This window comes from Labeo rohita, unplaced genomic scaffold (assembly GCF_022985175.1).
Source record: "Labeo rohita strain BAU-BD-2019 unplaced genomic scaffold, IGBB_LRoh.1.0 scaffold_1225, whole genome shotgun sequence".
Lineage (NCBI taxonomy): Eukaryota > Metazoa > Chordata > Actinopteri > Cypriniformes > Cyprinidae > Labeo > Labeo rohita.
In genome coordinates this window covers 1-22,603 of record NW_026127368.1, presented here as the reverse complement: position 1 = coordinate 22,603, position 22,603 = coordinate 1, and the positions used below count along the sequence as shown (strand labels likewise).

Below are 22,603 nucleotides of genomic sequence, written 5' to 3'. Positions count from 1 at the left end.
ATCATGTGACTGGAGTAATGCTAAATGTCATATTTGAAATCAATGGAATTAATTACATTTTAACAGAAATATAGAAAACTGTTTCAAATAGAAAAAGATCTATATTAAATTGTAAAAATATTTTTAAATGTTACTGTTTTTGCTATACTTTGGATCAAATAAATCCAGGCCTGGTGGGCAGAAGAGACTTCTTTAAAAAAAACATTAAAAATCTTACTGTTCAAAAACTTCTGACTGATTGTGTTTAACAAAATATATGTTTCAAATATCACAGGTCTGAGCAGTTGAATGAACAGTTGATTGATCAGACAAACAGTTCTTGTTATGCAGTACACATACCTACATACATAGGCTACACAGAGCGATTCCTTGCTCTGAAAGATTATTCACAGGACATGGCACGAGGCCTTGTTCATCAAGACAATTTGATATGAATGTGTCCAGCTCCTCCAGATACTCAAAGATGAATAAAAAGACTTCTCTTGCTTCATCCTATTCTCCCCGCAGTAGTCTTTGATGGCATTCTGTTGATTTTTACTGTCCATCTGTAGAAAGGCAGGACCTTTCACCACCCCACAGAATAACTCACAGCGACTCTGTTTCCAGCACCATGATGGACCTTTGGTAACTTCCACTTTATGTCCTCTTGGTGCTCCTGATAAAAATAGAGAATACATATGTGTTGGAAGGTATATGTGTCCACTAAAAAGTATTTACCTCATTATTTAGGCTACCTCATCCTTCTACATACAAACATATGTATGATTTATATATTTATTTATCTATATCAATATCTAGAGAAATGCTCTCACCATACCTCCATGCACCATTGCATGGCTTATGTGGTCCTCCAAGTGAATTGTAATGAGTCATTTTCTTTACTGGTAAAACTGCAGCAGGGACCCCTCGACCCAGCAGAACTGCCCTGCATCAGGCTTGGACTGAAAATGTGTAGAATGCACAAAAACATTGACAGACGTTATGTGATCCTTCCATTAATATAGAAGAATACAAAGATAATTTGTGACGTACACAGAATTATCCAGCAAGACGTGAACTGATGCGGTTACTCTACTGATTTACTGTGCATGGGTACTGTGATCAATGTTTATCATTAAAGATGTCATGTATGTGAGTGTTTTGTGTGGGGGGGCAGGTAAGTATATATGTGTGAGAGGGATGAAGTGTGTCTGAGTGGGTGAGATGACTGTATTGTGTGGGGGTCAGGGTATAAAAAAATGCACATTGTTTCAGCATTCACTTTGTGTCATAAGACGTAGATAGAATAGATAGTGCACTATCTATCTATTCACACATGTATGTATACATGTATTTGTGTGTGTGTGTGTGTGTGTACACACACCTATGTATGTATACACACACACAGACAGTGTTGTCAGATTGGGCGGGTTGCCGCCCAATTGGGCTTCTTTTGATCGGCTTGGACCGGAGAATAACGCATTGGGCGGGTAGACAAAATTTGGGCTGCTTTAAAACAATTAAAAGCCACCCAATCAGCTGCTTTTTTTCTTCGCTTTTATCTTTAGTCATGTTATTTTAATATGTTTGAGCTCAAAGTATCACAGTAAAAAAATGTGTAGTGCAGTCATCAACATCATTTAACAGAGACCTGTCAATCAATTTACCATATTTTATGTTGGTGAGATGTGATGACTTGTGAGTGACGGGGTTTTGGCGCTATAAAGGGAAAGATTTTGAATGTGCAGCTATATATTCATTCATTCATTTTATTTAAGTGATTGCGATGGCAAAGTGGCCTAAATATAAGTTACACGATAAAAAGTTTTAGAATGACTTAAATCTCACAACGTGGATTACATGTAGTGAGAGATGAATATAAGATTTCTAAGTATAATTGTAACTGAAATAAGAGAACAGTTGAATGTAGAGGTCGACCGATGTATCGGTTTTGCCGATTAATCGGCACCGATAGTTGATTGGCGGAACTATCGGTTATCGGCAAAAATCCATGCCGATAGTTTTTTCCAGGTTGGGTCCTTTGCTGGAGTGGCTGAGAATGTCGTCATTATACAACAAAGTCCCTATAGTCTTTGTTATACAGCACAAGAGCGGCCTCTAGTGGCGGAAATCACTGACAGCACGTGCTGTTTGCTTAGACGCGTGACACTGCGCGCTGCACAGAGCGGGACACTTTAAAGACGGATTTAAAACATGGACAACGAAACGGTGTGTACTGTAGTGCATGTTTTCATGTCATTACTAAGCCATGAATTTGTTGACTAGATGCTGCATTAGTAGAGAAAGGACAGCAGTATACTTTTGCCCGTTTGATGATCAAATAAAGTCTTGTAGACCGCCGCTTGAATTGAATGCGACGTGCCCAGTGTGTGATACTGGATAGCTGCGAGTTCTTCTAGACGCGGTGCTGTACTTTTGCCCGTTGTGTGACTAACATATTTTATATTTTGATTAGATAACCACAAATGTTCTAGAATAGAAGCAGTTAAATAGTGAAAGTACACAATATCCATATGTATGCAATTTCAGTACTGTGGCCTTTGTGTAGATATTTAAAGATGGACATCTTTAGCTTGATTGTTGATGTAATGGTAGCACTTGACAATATGAGTCCATTTGTAACATTAAGATTGATAAAAGCTGTAGAATAGAAGTATTGTTCCTTGTTAGAGTGTGTTAATTTCAGCATTCACTGATGTATTTTTAAAAAAATTGCTGCTTTTGTTAACATTAATGAACAATGAACTAACTGTAATGATCAATGTATAATTAATATTAATATTTGTATTCATTTACAAAGTATGGTTCAGTAGGCTACTTTTTTTTTTTTTTTAGTGGAGCACTATTTATTTTCCGTTCAGTATCCTTTTTGTTACGTCATAGGACGTATATATATATATGTATATATATATATATATTTTTTTTTGTACTCATGATGGTTGTTGTTGTTGTTGTTGTTGTTGTATTGCGTGCAATGCATTGTACGCAGTTTCTCTCTCTCCCTCTTTCTCTCTCTCCCCTCTCTCTCCTACTGGCAGCGCTTGATTGGAACCAGCTGCAGGAAATTGCGCAGCAAGCGGGAGCGTTTGAATACGGGGAAGCAGAGCAGTATGGAAGCGTCTGTTGAGAGCGCATGCTGAAGTTCCGTCGTTTTCGTCCTCTGTCTCCTGCCCCAGACAGCACTTTTCTTTGTCTTTTGAATGTACCGAATTGCCAATAACGTTGTTGCGAAAACCTGGTTGAATTTCTGTGTGAGTAGGTTGCGCCTACATTGAAAGAAAGACTTGTTTCCCCTGTATCTTGCAATGGTACATTTTAAGTTTGTAATCAGTTATTCGTTGTTTCTTTTGTTTATTCGTTATTTGTAAATAATCTTTCGTTCCTTTTTTTGAAGCAAGTAGGTTGGGGATTGCCTTTTTTTTTTGGTGTAAACTTTTTCTCCTGGTTTTGGTGAGTTAAGGAGTCAGGGAAGGCTGCTCCTGTATTTCTTTTGAGATTTTGTTTTTGATAGGTAATTTAGTCCTAACTCCTTAGTTTAGTTTTCCTTTTGTTTGTTTTGTTGGCCTTGATCCCCTTCCGAAGAGATATGCTTCCAATTTTTGATTTTGTTATAATAAATTTTGTGAAAACTTATCAAAAATCGTGTTGTTTCGTAATCATTGTGAGCTGGGACAGGAGAAAGAGTGTTGTCGATCTCAAATTTACCTCTCTTTATTTTCCTTGTCACCGGCCTCTCCAACCTAGACTGGTGAGGTCGTGACATTTTTTTTTTTAAAAACTATCGGTCGATTAATCGGTATCGGCCAGTGTGGTCCAACCTAGTTATCGATATCGGTAAAATCCAATATCGGTCGACCTCTAGTTGAATGATTTAATAAAAATCAGAACTGAATATGGGGACTATACGATGCTGTCCTGCATCAGAACATCTTTTAAACAGTCCAGACTACTCTGGTATACTTGGCATTGACAGCTGCTGGACTTGAACAGTTTTAACTGTGCAAAGTTCTGCATGATTGTAACGAGGGACGCTGAGGCGGAGGTTGAAACCATATGCGGAAGTTTATTAACACAAAGCAGGCAGAGGGTCAACACCGGAAAGCAGTCCAATAACATACAACACAAACGTGGTCCAAGCAGCAGAGAGTTTATACAGGCAGTGGGTCAAATACCAAGTAATCAGTCCAATCCAGCAAACGTAACAACAGGGGTAATCCAGAGAGCGATAGTCATGAGGCATATATGGGGTCAAACCTTGAAAGCAGTCCACACCGGCAAACAATCCAAACAAGGGTGATCCGTAACTCAGTAATCCAGAGACAAAGCAAAACAGCAACAGGTAATCCAACAGAGTAATATACAACGCTCAGTAAGGCAGGTTACACTGGCAATACTTCGCAAAGGTGTGAGCACATGGTGAGTCCTTAAATACTGCCAAACAGGAAGTAGCAGTAGAAGCAGCAGAGGGAGCATGCAGGCAGTCCTGGGCTGAGGGCTCCCTCTGCTGGCTTGGCGTTACAGAATCCCCCCCCCTAGGAGCGACTCCTGGCGCTCAAACAACAGTCCAGGTGGGTGGGGGAACAGAGGCAAAACAGGGGGTGGGACGGAGGGCCAGGTCCATGTAGAGCAGGTGGGCCTGGATCATGGAGCAGGGACAGACAGTGAAGCACTGGAGGACCTGGGCCGTGGAGCTGTGGCAGACAGTGGAACCCTGGAGGTCCTGGGCCGTGGTGCTGTGGCAGACAGTGGAAACCTGGAGGACCTGGGCTGTGGAGCTGTGGCAGACAGTGGAAACCTGGAGGACCTGGGCCGTGGAGCGACAGCAGACCATGAAACATTGACGCGCCTGGGCCGCGGAGCAATGACAGAGTAGGGAACCATGGTGGGGCAGGCAGAGCAGGTAGAGCTGGGAGCCATGGCGACACAGGCAGAGCAGGTAGAGCTGGGAGCCATGGCGACACAGGCAGAGCAGGTAGAGCTGGGAGCCATGGCGACACAGGCAGAGCAGGCAGAGCAGGGAGCCGTGGCGAGGCAGGCAGAGCAAGGAGCCATGGCGAGGCAGGTAGAGCGGGGAGTACATGAATGATTTCTTTGGCCTTCTTGATTGATGACATGGCGGGCAGAGAGTTCATAATAGGCCTTCTTGGCTATGACATGACAGGCAGAGAGTTCATCGTAGGCCTTTGTGACTGTGACATGACGGGCAGAGAGTTCATCGTAGGCCTTTGTGACTGTGACATGACGGGCAGAGAGTTCATGATAGGACGCCGCCCCCATAGGAGGATCTACAGCTTGCGCTGACACCTCTGGGGGCATGGGCGCAGATGCTTGGGCAGGTGTGGCAGGGCAATTATAAATGGCCTTCATGGCCGTGACCGGACAGGCAGAGAGTCCGTGGGGAAACGCTGCCCCTTGAGGAGATTCTGCAGCCGGAGCTGCCACTTCTGGGGGCATGGGCGCAGACTCATAGACAGAGGAGGCCTCTGTCGTAGACTTGTGGACAGGCGTGGCCTCTAGAGCAGGTTCGTGGACAGACGAGGCTTCAGGAGCAGACTTGTGGACAGACGAGGCCTCTGGAGCACAGTGTGCAGCCCACACACTGAAAATGGCTATGGCCATTACAGGCAGCACAGTAGCTAGTGGGGTGTCTGTTGACCTTGTGGGTGCTGATGCTGTGGGCTTGTGGCTTGTGAATGTGGGCTCTGCGTGGCTTGGGAGCGTGGGCTCTGCGTGGCTTGGGTCAGCAGATATGTGAGGTGGATTGAGAAGGTTAGAAGGGACCTGGTGAGGTTTAGGTAGGATAATAGCTTTTTGCCTTGACTCAGGGAGGCCTGCCATGGCCGGACTTGACTCAGGGAGGCCTGCCGTGGCCGGACTTGACTCAGGGAGGCCTGCCGTGGCCGGACTTGAGTCGGGAAGAACGGCGGTGACTTGACCTGGCTTGTGCAGTCCAGCTGTGACTTGACTTGGCTTGTGAAGGTCAACTGTGACTTGACTTGGCTCAGGGAGAATAGCAGCAACTTGACTTGGCTCATGAAGAACAACCGTGGCGTGGCTTAGCTCAGGGAAGACAGCAGCAATTTGACTTGGCTTGTGAAGATCTGCTGTAACGTGACTTGACTCAGGAACAACATGGCTTGACTCGTGGGGCACAGCTGTGACTTGGCTTGACTCGTGGGGCACAGCTGTGACTTGGCTTGACTCGTGGGGCACAGCTGTGACTTGGCTTGACTCGTGGGGCACAGCTGTGACTTGGCTTGACTCGTGGGGCACAGCTGTGACTTGGCTTGACTCGTGGGGAACACAGCTGTGACTTGGCTTGACTCAGTGGGGAACACAGCTGTGACTTGGCTTGACTCGTGGGGAACACAGCTGTGACTTGGCTTGACTCGTGGGGAACACAGCTGTGACTTGGCTTGACTCGTGGGGAACACAGCTGTGACTTGGCTTGACTCGTGGGGAACACAGCTGTGACTTGGCTTGACTCGTGGGGAACACAGCTGTGACTTGGCTTGACTCGTGGGGAACACAGCTGTGACTTGGCTTGACTCGTGGGGAACAACAGCTGTATCTTGGCTTGGCCCGTGGAACACAGCTGTGACTTGGCTTGGTTCATGGGGAACAGCTGTGGCCTTGCTTGACTCACAGAAAACAGCAGCTTTGGCTTGACTTGACTCTGTTGCTTGACCGGGCTCTGTAGCTGGACTTGACCCTGGAACTGGGCTTGACTTGGAAGCCTGACTGGACTTGGAAACTTGACTTGACCCTGAAACTCGACTGGTCTTGGAAGCTTTTGACCCTGGAGCAGCAACTGTAGCTTGACTTGGTTCTGTAGCTTGACTTGGTTCTGTAGCTTGACTTGGTTCTGTAGCTTGACTTGGTTCTGTAGCTTGACTTGGTTCTGTAGCTTGACTTGGTTCTGTAGCTTGACTTGGTTCTGTAGCTTGACTTGGTTCTGTAGCTTGACTTGGTTCTGTAGCTTGACTTGGTTCTGTAGCTTGACTTGGTTCTGTAGCTTGACTTGGTTCTGTAGCTTGACTTGGTTCTGTAGCTTGACTTGGTTCTGTAGCTTGACTTGGTTCTGTAGCTTGACTTGGTTCTGTAGCTTGACTTGGTTCTGTAGCTTGACTTGGTTCTGTAGCTTGACTTGGTTCTGCAGCTTGACTTGGTTCTGCAGCTTGACTTGGTTCTGCAGCTTGACTTGGTTCTGCAGCTCTGAGCTTGACTTGGTACAGGAACAGTAGCTGTAATCTTACTTGGCTCGGGGTGGCAGCTGTGACCTTACTTGACTCAGGAAACACAGCCGTGACTTGACTTGATACAGCTGCAACTTGACCTGGATCAGGGGTAGCTGCCATTTTAGCTGCCCATACAGCCATTAGGGGTGAGTCCAGTACATGGGCCATCGTGAGACGTGGCTTGGAAACAGCGATTATTTTGTGGAGTGGCTCTGAGATGGCGGCCATCTTGTGAACAGGTTTGGGGTTGGCGGCCATCTTGTGGACTGGCTCTGGAATGGCGGCCATCTTGTGGACTGGCTCTGGAATGGCGGCCATCTTGTGGACTGGCTCTGGAATGGCGGCCATCTTGTGGACTGGCTCTGGAATGGCGGCCATCTTGTGGACTGGCTCGGGAGTAGCAGGCGTGGCGTGAGCAGGCCCTGGAGCGGCAGGCGTGGCGTGAGCAGGCCCTGGAGCGGCAGGCTGGCGTGAGCAGGCCCTGGAGCGGCAGGCTTGGCGTGAGCAGGCCCTGGAGCGGCAGGCTTGGCGTGAGCAGGCCCTGGAGCGGCAGGCTTGGCGTGAGCAGGCCCTGGAGCGGCAGGCTTGGCGTGAGCAGGCCCTGGAGCGGCAGGCTTGGCGTGAGCAGGCCCTGGAGCGGCAGGCTTGGCGTGAGCAGGCCCTGGAGCGGCAGGCTTGGCGTGAGCAGGCCCTGGAGGGCAGGCTTGGCGTGAGCAGGCTTTGGCTTGGTGGATGTGGCTTGAACAGGCTGTGGTGTGGTGGTTACTGCGGGATTGCGGGGTCCCTCGTCCGCAATCCCAACAGTGTATGGTGATCCGCTTAGGAGCAGGGCATGATCGATATATTCCTCTAGTGACCAACAAATTTTCCCCCCTGGCAGACTCGAACTAAGGGGCTTGTTCAATCCAAAACGAAAAAAGTTCTTTAGAGCCACATCATTAAAATGACACAGTCCACAAAAATCCTCAACATAATCCTCTATGGCCCGGTCGCCTTGACGAAGGCAGATGAGACGAGATACTGCTGGGTTCATGATTTTGGTTGTGTATGTCGTAACTTCCGCTGGATTCAGGGGAGGCGAAGTATTCTGTAACGAGGGACGCTGAGGCGGAGGTTGAAACCATATGCGGAAGTTTATTAACACAAAGCAGGCAGAGGGTCAACACCGGAAAGCAGTCCAATAACATACAACACAAACGTGGTCCAAGCAGCAGAGAGTTTATACAAGCAGTGGGTCAAATACCAAGTAATCAGTCCAATCCAGCAAACGTAACAACAGGGGTAATCCAGAGAGCGATAGTCATAAGGCATATACGGGGTCAAACCTTGAAAGCAGTCCACACCGGCAAACAATCCAAACAAGGGTGATCCGAAACTCAGTAATCCAGAGACAAAGCAAAACAGCAACAGGTAATCCAACAGAGTAATATACAACGCTCAGTAAGGCAGGTTACACTGGCAATACTTCACAAAGATGTGAGCACATGGTGAGTCCTTAAATACTGCCAAACAGGAAGTAGCAGTAGAAGCAGCAGAGGGAGCATGCAGGCAGTCCTGGGCTGAGGGCTCCCTCTGCTGGCTTGGCGTTACAATGATGTTCTAAAATGTGTACTTTATGAAATACGTGCTGTAGTTCTGTCTGAAGATAAAGCACAAGACAACGGTAAGCACATTATTGTTGTTAATTGTTATTATTATTATTAAAATATTTCTGGGCATTTTAAGCATATTTTCTGACTCCCTTTAATGCATTTGCCTTGTTTTGAACCATATTCCTGTGAAACTGATTTATCTTTATTTTATTTTGTCATCTTTATTTTTTTTAAGGAGATAAAAATGGTCCTTGGGCTGGTTTTTGTTGAAGTGGGCGGGTTTTGGTGAGCTTTTGGGCTGGAAATCATCAACTCGATCTGGCAACACTGCACACAGACGTACACACACGTACAGCAGGGCTCTCAAGTTTTGGAAAAAGTTTGGAGTGAGATTACTATCAGGGGAGGAGCCTATTTTGCAGCAGTGGCCCCTTGGCCCCACGCAATTCTCTCAAGTTTTTGCTAGAAGAATTTTATCTATTGTTCAAAATTAACCAGCACAAAATAGAAATTATAACAACTGGTAAATCTGATAAAAGTCAAATTCATACAAATAAAATAAAATGTTTTGTATATTTCAAAAACGCAAATATATTAAAAAATAAAAAGAAAGTTAGCCCCAAACAAGCCAATTTACCTGCAGTGCTCAATGTACATACTGTACACATACAATAGGATTGCAGAACTTGCCCTGAGCATGTAGCCTATGTCAAGCTGTGTGTGTGTGTGTGAGAGAGAGAGAGTAGACCTATAATTTAAACTTACAAATAACATTTTTAAGTTTACAAATAAATAACATTTTTTAAGTTTTTGCACATTTTGATGCCTTGATGACAGTGGTAGGGGCTCAAACTTAACTACACCAACTAGTAATGGAATTATGTAATTTAATAACAAAATAAAATCTGTTACAGTTAGTGAGAAACAATGTACAGTTAAATGTTAACGATTCACACACATACAGATTTGATTTCCCAAATTGCATTGACTGGTCTAGACTCTAAAATATGAGACACCAATGTTTCAGGAGTTTATGACACAGAACAGGAGTAATCAAATGTAATCAGTTACATTACTTTTAAAACACTTAAAATAATTATGCTACTTATTACATTTTAAATAGAGTAACTTCTGTAACCTATTGCATTTCAAAATAACCTTCCCAACAATGCTGATACGTTTGAATTTTTTTAAATATATAAAACAATTTATTTTATAAATTCCTCTTGCGGCAGGCTTGGCGTGAGCAGGCCCTGGAGCGGCAGGCTTGGCGTGAGCAGGCCCTGGAGCGGCAGGCTTGGCGTGAGCAGGCCCTGGAGCGGCAGGCTTGGCGTGAGCAGGCCCTGGAGCGGCAGGCCCTGGCGTGAGCAGGCCCTGGAGCGGCAGGCTTGGCGTGCAGGCCCTGGAGCGGCAGGCTTGGCGTGAGCAGGCCCTGGAGCGGCAGGCTTGGCGTGAGCAGGCTTTGGCTTGGTGGATGTGGCTTGAACAGGCTGTGGTGTGGTGGTTACTGCGGGATTGCGGGGTCCCTCGTCCGCAATCCCAACAGTGTATGGTGATCCGCTTAGGAGCAGGGCATGATCGATATATTCCTCTAGTGACCAACAAATTTTCCCCCCTGGCAGACTCGAACTAAGGGGCTTGTTCAATCCAAAACGAAAAAAGTTCTTTAGAGCCACATCATTAAAATGACACAGTCCACAAAAATCCTCAACATAATCCTCTATGGCCCGGTCGCCTTGACGAAGGCAGATGAGACGAGATACTGCTGGGTTCATGATTTTGGTTGTGTATGTCGTAACTTCCGCTGGATTCAGGGGAGGCGAAGTATTCTGTAACGAGGACGCTGAGGCGGAGGTTGAAACCATATGCGGAAGTTTATTAACACAAAGCAGGCAGAGGGTCAACACCGGAAAGCAGTCCAATAACATACAACACAAACGTGGTCCAAGCAGCAGAGAGTTTATACAAGCAGTGGGTCAAATACCAAGTAATCAGTCCAATCCAGCAAACGTAACAACAGGGGTAATCCAGAGAGCGATAGTCATAAGGCATATACGGGGTCAAACCTTGAAAGCAGTCCACACCGGCAAACAATCCAAACAAGGGTGATCCGAAACTCAGTAATCCAGAGACAAAGCAAAACAGCAACAGGTAATCCAACAGAGTAATATACAACGCTCAGTAAGGCAGGTTACACTGGCAATACTTCACAAAGATGTGAGCACATGGTGAGTCCTTAAATACTGCCAAACAGGAAGTAGCAGTAGAAGCAGCAGAGGGAGCATGCAGGCAGTCCTGGGCTGAGGGCTCCCTCTGCTGGCTTGGCGTTACAATGATGTTCTAAAATGTGTACTTTATGAAATACGTGCTGTAGTTCTGTCTGAAGATAAAGCACAAGACAACGGTAAGCACATTATTGTTGTTAATTGTTATTATTATTATTAAAATATTTCTGGGCATTTTAAGCATATTTTCTGACTCCCTTTAATGCATTTGCCTTGTTTTGAACCATATTCCTGTGAAACTGATTTATCTTTATTTTATTTTGTCATCTTTATTTTTTTTAAGGAGATAAAAATGGTCCTTATCAACCTTGATTGACATGGCAATAAAATTCCATCACATTATTTTGGCAGTAAAAATTTTGGGCTGGTTTTTGTTGAAGTGGGCGGGTTTTGGTGAGCTTTTGGGCTGGAAATCATCAACTCGATCTGGCAACACTGCACACAGACGTACACACACGTACAGCAGGGCTCTCAAGTTTTGGAAAAAAAGTTTGGAGTGAGATTACTATCAGGGGAGGAGCCTATTTTGCAGCAGTGGCCCCTTGGCCCCACGCAATTCTCTCAAGTTTTTGCTAGAAGAATTTTATCTATTGTTCAAAATTAACCAGCACAAAATAGAAATTATAACAACTGGTAAATCTGATAAAAGTCAAATTCATACAAATAAAATAAAATGTTTTGTATATTTCAAAAACGCAAATATATTAAAAAATAAAAAGAAAGTTAGCCCCAAACAAGCCAATTTACCTGCAGTGCTCAATGTACATACTGTACACATACAATAGGATTGCAGAACTTGCCCTGAGCATGTAGCCTATGTCAAGCTGTGTGTGTGTGTGTGAGAGAGAGAGAGTAGACCTATACATTTAAACTTACAAATAACATTTTTTTAAGTTTACAAATAAATAACATTTTTTTAAGTTTTTTGCACATTTTGATGCCTTGATGACAGTGGTAGGGGCTCAAACTTAACTACACCAACTAGTAATGGAATTATGTAATTTAATAACAAAATAAAATCTGTTACAGTTAGTGAGAAACAATGTACAGTTAAATGTTAACGATTCACACACATACAGATTTGATTTCCCAAATTGCATTGACTGGTCTAGACTCTAAAATATGAGACACCAATGTTTCAGGAGTTTATGACACAGAACAGGAGTAATCAAATGTAATCAGTTACATTACTTTTAAAACACTTAAAATAATTATGCTACTTATTACATTTTAAATAGAGTAACTTCTGTAACCTATTGCATTTCCAAAATAACCCTCCCAACAATGCTGATACGTTTGAATTTTTTTAAATATATAAAACAATTTATTTTATAAATTTGTCTTTTATCAGATTTACCGAGGGTGCGATTTGTGAAAAAAAACAAACAAAAAAAAATAAAATAAAATAAAAAACAGAGGGGGAATTGCCTTAAAAAACTTTTTTTCTCTCTACATAGGCGGAGATTGAACCAACTCCAATAAAGCTATAGCCTAACTAAGTAACCTAATGTTAGTGTAATCTGTTAACAACGCATATTATATACCCGTCTTATTAGGCAAGTACCAGATAATGAGTGTCATGTCATGAAATGTTTTTAATACGATGGAAACTGTGTAACGTGATCACAATTTATTAAAAAAACATTGTAAGTTAGCCCTATTAATTGTAATGATTTCATTTCAAACAACGAATAAATTATACAGAGAAAGCGAACAAAGAACACAGTATCAACGGAGCTTTTTGAAACTCCGAATCAGTAAAACACTGCGTCGCAAGTGATTTCGAAGCGCTCCAGTCGGATCGCGAATCATTTGATTGAGAACGGGACTTAGGAGCGGGTTCGCGGGGGATGTTTTTATCCCCACAGGGAATAAAAACGATTCAGCAGAGATAGGGATGCATAGACCAGAGTGGGAGAAATAGAGCGGGAAAAGTTATCCTTTTCTCAGCCTGAGAAATACAAGGTGTGGCGTGAGAGCGTGTGAATGGTTGAAATGCGTGTGTCTCACGGTGAATGCGTGAGACTTGAGAGCCCTGTGTACAGTATACACACAGACAGACAGAGATACAGACAGTGCACTGATTTTTACGTTCTTACGACCACATAAAATTAATGCTGAATTAATGTGCAGTTCCCCAAAACACAAACACATAACACTCATCTAACCCACGCGCACACACACATATAACGTTAATATATATATATATATATATATATATATATATATATATATATATATATATATATATATATATAAATTTGTTGTTAGCTAAGTAATAACGTGTCTGTGTGAAGTTTAAAACACATACTAAGCGTACCATTTATGTTGTTTATGTACATGAACACAACGACGCACACAATCTTAAAAGTTGTCAAGGTTTTTAGTTATGGTCAAGACCAAAGATATATTTTTTACTTACCCACACGGCAAACAACTACTTTTTAGCGGTTAGCAAACAATATGAATTATCTTCTTATCGATGCTTCTTCCTGTTTCACAATGAATGAATGAATGTGACGTATTTGGACACGGGCGTGGTTTGTGACGTCGCACTTGGATGTGGGCGGGGTTAGATGTCCACCGCAGGCTGCAGCGAGACGCTCCTCGACGTCGTTTTAACTGAGACCTGAAGCCTTTCAGTCAGTGGCACACTGCAGTAAAGATAGTTTGCGGTTTGATATTCGGATTTCTTTTGGCTATAAATACACAACGCGCTGTCATAAACATGCAAATAATCCCGAATGTGGTTCTCCATGATTTGTGAATTATGGTGATGATGTGCCTTTTGGCCGAAATGTTATTTTATTTTTTCGACTCTTAATTTTATAATGCTTATAGCTCCAAATGTTGAAAACTTAGCAGACTGAAACCAGTGTCATGTGAACCAGCTTGATCTGTGAATTTTTTCACAGCAAAGCTCTTGTCCGTAAACCCCTTGGTAAGTCCGCTATAGTAAGGAATGTGAAAAATAGGCGCTCTTCATGTTTAACGTATTTTACCATTAAACACGCAGACTGCTCAAATACAAAAACATTGTTTTTAAGTCAAACTCGATTTGTGTAAAATTTCACAATCGCTATTTATTGCGTAACAGTGTTTCTTTATGTTCTGCTCTCTTTTTCTTATATCATAATGTCACACGGTGCTGTTCCAGTGAATAACGGTTTTCCAAGCCCTTAGATAAATCATATACATCTCTAACGAACGTTTCACGTACGAGGAAATGTTTCACAGTTTATTTTTAGTCAGTTGATCCTTCCTGTGCCCTTATGTACTATTCTGATTTGTGACACATTTCACAGAGCAATTTTGGACATTTAACCCTTCACTGATTCAATTACATCACAATTTTGATTTGTGAAAACTTTCACAGTTCAGAACTGGTCAGATGACGCTTCCCTAAGTCACTAACATCACTATTCTGATTTGTGAAAACTTTCACAGTTCAGAACTGGTCAGATGACGCTTCCCTAAGTCACTAACATCTCTATTCTGATTTGTGAAAACTTTCACAGTTCATTACTGGTGAAAATGTTCACTGGTGAAAATGTTCACAGGTCAGTACTGGTCAGCTGACCCTTCCCTAAGTCACTAACATCACTATTCAGATCTGTGAAAACTTTCACAGATCAGTATTGGTCAAAATGTTCACTGGTGAAAATGTTCACAGTTCAGTATTGGTCAGCTGACCCTTCCCTGAGTCACTAACATCACTATTCAGATCTGTGAAAACTTTCACAGATCAGTATTGGTCAAAATGTTCACTGGTGAAAATGTTCACAGTTCAGTATTGGTCAGTTGACCCTTCCCTGAGTCACTAACATCACTATTCTGATTTGTGAAAACTTTCACAGATCAGTACTGGTCAGCTGACCATTTCCTGATTCATGTACATCACTATTCTGACCCAAATTGAACTGTGAATTTTTTCACAGATTAAAATAGTGATGTTACTGACTCAGGGAATGTTCAGCTGACCAGTACTGACCTGTGAAAGTTTTCACAGATCAGAATAGTGATTTACATGACTTAAGGAAGGGTCAGCTGACCAGTACTGAACTGTGAAAGTTTTCACAGATCAGAATAGTGATTAATATGGCACAGGGAAGGGTCAACTGACCAGTACTGAACTGTGAAAATTTTCACAGATCAGAATAGTGATTTACATGACCCACAGAAGGGTCAGCTGACCAGTACTGATCTGTGAAAGTTTTCACAAACCAGAATAGTGATGTTAGTGACTCAGGAAAGGGCCAGCTGACCAGTACTGAACTGTGAAAGTTTTCACAGATCAGAATAGTGATGTTAGTGACCCAGGAAAGGGTCAGCTGACCAGTACTGAACTGTGAAAGGTTTCACAGATCAGAATAGTGATTAATATGACTCAGGAAAGGGACAGCTGATCAGTACTGAACTGTGAAAGTTTTCACAAACCAGAATAGTGATGTTAGTGACTCAGGAAAGGGCCAGCTGACCAGTACTATTAGAAGAAAAAGGAGCAGAACATAAAGAAACACTGTTACGCAATAAATAGCGATTGTGAAAGTTTTCACAAATCGAGTTTGACTTAAAAACAATGTTTTTGTATTTGAGCAGTCTGCGTGTTTAATGGTAAAATACGTTAAACATGAAGAGCGCCTATTTTTCACATTCCTTACTATAGCGGACTTACCAAGGGGTTTATGGACAAGAGCTTTGCTGTGAAAAAATTCACAGATCAAGCTGGTTCACATGACACTGGTTTCAGTCTGCTAAGTTTCCAACTTTCGGAGCTATAAGCATTATAAAATTAAGAGTCGAAAAAATAAAATAACATTTCGGCCAAAAGGCACATCATCACCATAATTCACAAATCATGGAGAACCACATTCGGGATTATTTGCATGTTTATGACAGCGCGTTGTGTATTTATAGCCAAAAGAAATCCGAATATCAAACCGCAAACTATCTTTACTGCAGTCTGAGGCACGATGCCTTTTTATTTTATGACTGACGTCTGAGAATGTCCTAAAATGTACACCGTAGTTAAGGTTCTGCTAAAAACAAACAAACCACAATTTACACTACAACAGTGCAGCATATAAACACTGCCCACTGAGGGAATAAATGGACTGTGTAAACTGGAAACATGTGTTCTCAACAACCTGAAACTTCCAGTAAACTATTTTTTCAATAAATTATGCCTTCTGTAAAATTATTATTTCTGCTTGTTTAGACATGGCGCTTAAAGTTAGTTTAGTGTTATTTAACTAGTTTGCTCGGCTCTGATTGAGAGGAAACGTGCAGGAACTTTCTATTTCATTCTCAGCATTTTTTCTGGGTTGTATTTTCTTACTCTCTCTCTCTCTCTCTCTCTCTCTCTCTCTCTCTCTCTCTCTCTCGCGCACACACGCACACACACTCACTCTCGCTGTGTATGTGTGTGTATGTGCGTGGCTCAATTCTTTTAAACGTCTGCTACGGATTCGTTTACTGTATAGAAAAAAAGAAACATGTTTTCCTGTAACTTTATTACGGTAACTGTTGTTTATTTTCTTCTCAGCAGTGGGACAGAAGGTAAGCGATTTTCCTCGTTAGAACATGTATGATAATTCAATATTGCCATGACATTGTGGTTTATCATCCTGAGACCCTGCGACCTCATATGAGGACAATATATTTCAGTGAATTTCACTGAGACTGCACATGCCTCAGGTTTAAATCTGGATGTCCTGTACATAGCACATTCAGGGCTTGTCAGAGATACTAAATGTTTAGATGTTTCACGATTACCACAGCCTCTCCTTGGTCTTCAATAATGTCTAAAACTAATTTAGTGAGACTCTTATGGAAATATGATCATATTTGGTAATTATATCATTTCAATCTGAATACTTTTAAAACTGTGAACAAAAATCAACATCGCAGGAAAATGTTATGGGGTTGCAAATCAAAATAGGACTTTCTGTTACGAAACAAGACATTGAATTCATAGATGTCCTCATATGAGGACACCGGGATGTTTATTATGCATTTTGGGAGACACAACAAATGAATAGGGAAAGAATTTATATTTCAATATTCCTATGAATTTTTATATATTATTATAAAAAAACTTTATTTCTATTATAACACTTCATTTTTCATTACATGTTCCCCCAAAAACAAATTAATATGCAAGTTAGATTTAGTTTATAGATGCCATGGGCGTCACTAGGCCATTTTTAGAGGGCTATACCCCCCCTAAAACGACTGCTCAGCCCCCCTAAAATTTATGTATGACTTTTCTCCAGACTCAAAGCGCTCTTTAAATTACAGTTTCCTCAACCACCACCAGCATGCAGAGTCCACCTGGATGATGGGACGGGATCTATTGCACGAGAATCCCCACAACACACCATCTTATTGGTGGAGGGGAGACAGGGTGGTGAAGACAATTAGAAGATGTAGGCATGATTAGGGGACAATGACGGTCAAAGGCCAATAAGCAAATTGGAGACTTAGTAAAGTGGTCCAAAAAAACTTACTAAATAATTTAAATATCTCGAAAACATTAAGTAGCCTATGTTTTGTACATCGTACAATAAGAGTACAATACAGAAGTGCAGCTACAGGTTTTGAAGCTGAATCAGTGTTTTTACAAGGGTGATTACGAAATCAGTACATCATGCAACAGTGCAGCATAAACACTGCTAAGTGAGGGAATAAATGGACTGTGTAAACTGGAAACATCTGTTCTCAAAAATCTGATCTTTAAAAAACATCTTTCTCCACACTCTCCCCTAGACATTGATAGAAATGCAAAAAACTTTTATTCATAAAAATGGTTAATAGCCTATAGACAAAGTGATAGCTAATCTGATGATAGATTAATATTAGGTTAGATACTTTTAGATTTAAGTAATCAAACAAATTAAACAAACTACTGCATTCTGAATATCAACACCACTTTCTAAACATTTATTTCTATGAAGTAAAATCATATTCTGCTTTAATTTAATGCAAAATTTAACCAGTCTGAAATTATATTGTGTTGTTTACAATGACTTTGCTGATGCGTTTATTCTGTTTGATAGTAACAATAATTTCCGTTAGGGGCAGTCATGGTCAGAAAAATGTTGCAGCCTAAACTTAACTTAAACTTTATGTTATTCAATTACATACAAATTTTCCATCCATTTAAATTACATAGTTTTAATGTAAACAAATCAATAAAATTAATGTGATTCATATGCATCAGTCTTACGTGAATGAAACAGGTAAAGTTTATGTAAAAGTTCCCAGTGTTAAACAAACCCTGCTCAGTGCTCATGTGTTTCCACACTACAGAGTGTTCAAGTAGCATTGACACAGTGTTGGAGTTAAGGAGATAATTATGTCATTACTATTATTGATGGCATAATCACCATCCTCTGGCTTAATTCATTTATTTAATTCAGTAGTTAGTCTATTAGTTTTGATGGTACTGAACCGTTATGAAAGTTTAACTTATGCACAAAACCTTAAAATCTGCAGCATTACTTAAACAAACACAGACATCAAGAATCAGCATATGAATCTCAACAATTGTGACATTCAACTGTTGCATGCTGTGAGTCATGGGTGAGTTTTGTATATTGCTGCTACCTAGCATTTGAATTGACACCATTGTTGAGATTCATAAGATGATTCATGATGTCTCTGTGTGTCTAAATGATGCTGTAGATTTTAAGGTTTTGTGCAAAAGATAAACTTTCATAACTGTTCATTCAGATATAGTAAACACCATTAAAATGAATAGATTAACCACTGAAGGAAATCAGTGAATCTGGCAACTGGATGATGATTGTACCATGTTAGATCGCTGTCTCCATGCCTACACAAATAAGATCCAGCCCCGGACGCCAGATCCCGTCAGAAAATATCAGTTTGGCCAGTATCAGAACAACTCGTCAGCAGAGTAGTCTAATACCCAAACCCTGTTAACAGGAGGTCTTGTCTGGTACCCAAAATACCCAAAACACTATTAACAGTCTTCTATCAGCCAAGAAGTTGACTGAGGAAAAAGCCAATGAAAGTGAAGAGCAGAAGCAGGAGACGAAGTATGATGGTAAAAGGAGCAGAGTTTATTGAATAGTATTAGTTGTGTATGTCTCAATCCTCAGACTTCGTCTGGAGAACACAAATTCAACAAGTATTGTTATACCAAACTGGTTTACAACAGCATCCCATAAACCTTGAGATTCCATAAACATTCCCTTGTATCTCTTATTCATAAAGACAAACAGCCCTTGAAGCTACACAGTCATAAGACTAATCAACAGTGGAAAAAAAAAAATATATAAAAACAATTATAATATAAATGATTAATGAAATAATAAAATAATCAAATGATTAATGATTATAAATGAATAAATGAATGAAGAATAAATGAAGAATATATAAAAAGAAAGCAAAACACAACACAAATGTATGGTTGCTCTGAGGCAAAACACACACAGTTTGCATTTGAGGATTGTCAGATCCTTCAACCATCAACAATTTATTTGTGGGTTTTGTGACAGAGCCCTGACGCTCTCTTCTTGTCTTGTTTTCTTGTGAGCGCGCGGCTTCGAGTGTGCTCTTGTCTGCATGCGTTGTTTCATGTTGGAGCGTGGTGTTCGGATTCAGGCACACGTCTTGTTCAAGTTTTGGTTTCGTGTCAGGGTTCGGACACTCACTAATTTTTGTTTGTGTGTTTTTGCTTGATTTGTTTAATAAAAAGTGAGTCCTCGCCTCATCCCTAGATCCCTCCCACCGAACCTTGACAGTAGAGAGCTTATTTTATGTAGCATGTAATCAGGTGAGGTGGAATTACAGTTGGTATCACCAAACATGACTGAGTAATCACTATACTGTCACTCACATCTGATGAATTGTTAGAAACAAACAAAATTATAGGCTGTGAAATGGTTCTTCATTTGCTGCCTCTCAGTGGTTGCAAAAGTGAGCGTTTCTGACTTTGTGGGTGTTTTCAAACTGCTAGGTGTTGGGTTTTGCCAAGTAAGGCATTTCTGGATCAACATCTTTTGTGATCCTGGATCAACATTACTGTCCAAAAATATAAACGTACCCCAATCCCTAACCATAATTTATTTCTAAAATCACAGGGAAATGATAGCTGATTAACAAGGGTGCAAGGATGTTAATCCAGAAACATGTTGTACTTGAAATCACGTTCACTGATGTGGTCCAATCAGGTAACATGTTCAAAAACACCCCTTTGTTTTGGCTTTGCCCAACAATCTGACAAGTGGTACTCACTGCAGAGTCTTAATTCCTTCCAGCTCCTCCTCACTGGACGTCTAATGGGGTGGAAGGATAGAGTTGTGGGTAGGGTTAGGGTTAGGTGCTCCAATTAATTATTTCTATTTTTTACAGATACATGCAAACCATGATTTTTACAAATACAGGCAAACAACTAAAAGCAATGGAGGACCCTGAGTCGAAAAGTGACGCTAAGAGGACACCCTGTGTATTAAAAAAGTGACACTAAAGAGGTAATCAGAGCGTCAAAATGCGTCACGATGGGGTGTTCTGACTAAGCCTCAATATGTAATGAGTTGGGAATCCAAATGGGGGCGGGAACTCCAAAACAGGGCGGGCGCTCCAAAATAGGGCATGGCTTCCTCCGTTTGACAGACAGGCACATGAGACGTATGCGCAATTTCCCCCCCAATCCACTTAAGCGTAAACTCCGCCCCACAGCTGATTTTAAAGATTTTATTGGTTGTGTCAATCGCAGTGTTGATTACCTACACTATGCTACACAAATGCTAACCCCTAAACTTACTCCACACCTTACCCTAACCTTAACCAGTGAAATTGACTGCAGGGCAGGATTGGCGCTGCGTGGCAGATAAACAGTTAATAAGATTATGCGATATGAGATCGCCGGATTAAAACGATTAAACGACTTGAAGAAGTTAATATTGTTAGTGAAATCTTGTTTATTACCAAGGTCTTACCTGAAAATTTGTCAGATAGTCAGAAAGCCTTTTTAGTTGATTTGCAAATGAAGTTGGATGACTTGTATAAATTAAGAGCAGAAGGTGCTTTTGTAAGGCCAAGGCAAAGGTGGCTTGAATACAGAAAACAGATGTCTTCCTATTTTTTTTAAGCTTGAGAAGAATAGGGCAAAACATAATTATAGGTGTCAATTAAATATTGTAGGGATTGTCTCAAATCCTAAAGAAATTTCCTAATTTTGTTATAAGTTTTATTCAAATTTGTATAAACCTAAATCTTGGTAATGCTAACTCTATTAGTCATGATGAAAATTTTTAAGAAAGCTATTTTACATTTAAAAAATAACAAGTCGCCTGGTAGTGATGAGATAATGGCTGAATTTTTTTATTTATATTGTGAGCTTTTATCTCCATTCTTCCTGCAAGTGTATATAGAGAGTTTAAATTGTTCTGAGCTTTCTGTTTGTTTAATACCTAAACCTAAAAAGGACACGCTTCTCTTAGACCAGGGGTCATCAGACACGGTCCTGGAGGGCCGGTGTCCCTACAGAGTTTAGCTCTTAATTCTGTTCTTGGACTTCTTCAAAGCTTTCAGTTTCAGTTTCTTCAAAGCACAAGTTTTCTCTGCGGCATTATTTCATTTGGAACAATCGTTGTATTTTGTATAAATACAAAAGTTTTTTTTTTGTTTTTTTTTTAAAAAAAGCTGATTTGATAAGGGTAAGATTTAGTGTCTCATTTGTTTAACACTCATGGGTGTCTTATGACATATGATGAGTTTCTTTAATTTTCCTGTGACCCCCAAGGAATTCTCTTGTTTTTTTTCTGCAATTAATTCTGGTATAGTTTCCTTATTTAGAGGTGTGATATTGGTTGATATGCCTATAATCAATATAACTGATACAACAAGTGATATAATTTGTTTTTCACAGACCAAAAACAACAAATCAATTCATTCTCTATTTTTAAAGGAGGTTGCTACCAATTGGTTATTGGTCTAAATTTGTTAGAAATCCTAAGTGGGAAAGTGTTTGGTTATTACCTGCCAATTTTATTTTTTTTTTTTTCAAATAAGATAAATTAAATCTCTTTCAAAATTATTCATAACTTCTATCCTGTTAAGCATTTTCTCAGTAAATTTAAGAAGGATATTGATGTTAATTGCTCTTTTAGTGCTTTGCACTTGGAAACACCCCACATCTTCTGGCATTGTAGTTATGTTAAAAAGTTATGGTATGACACCTCTTTGTTTATCAAAGAAAATGTACTCTTTCATTTTAATTTGCATTTTGAAAATGTAGTTTTTGGATATTTTAATAATGATAATATGAATAACGAAGCTTTTATTATTAATTTATTTATTTTATTAATTAAGTTTCACATTCATAAGTGTAAATTTACTAACAAAAAAAACATGTTTTATAAAGAATTGGAAAACAATTTTTGCAATAAAAACAATTTTAGTACTAATAAAAAAGCTAACAAGACTGTCAGTTTGTCTTGCATGTCTGTGATTGATT

The 22,603-nt window shown here is 40.8% G+C and overlaps 1 long non-coding RNA gene across 1 annotated transcript; it reads right to left on the bottom strand.

The window, feature by feature from the left end:
* Window positions 1-443: 443 nt before the first annotated feature.
* Window positions 444-13,644, bottom strand: LOC127157876 (uncharacterized). The gene is made up of 3 exons (XR_007826010.1): window positions 13,538-13,644; window positions 813-941; window positions 444-655 (listed from the first exon to the last, which is right to left on the bottom strand). It is a non-coding gene; the product is annotated as an uncharacterized LOC127157876 (long non-coding RNA).
* Window positions 13,645-22,603: the final 8,959 nt, after the last annotated feature.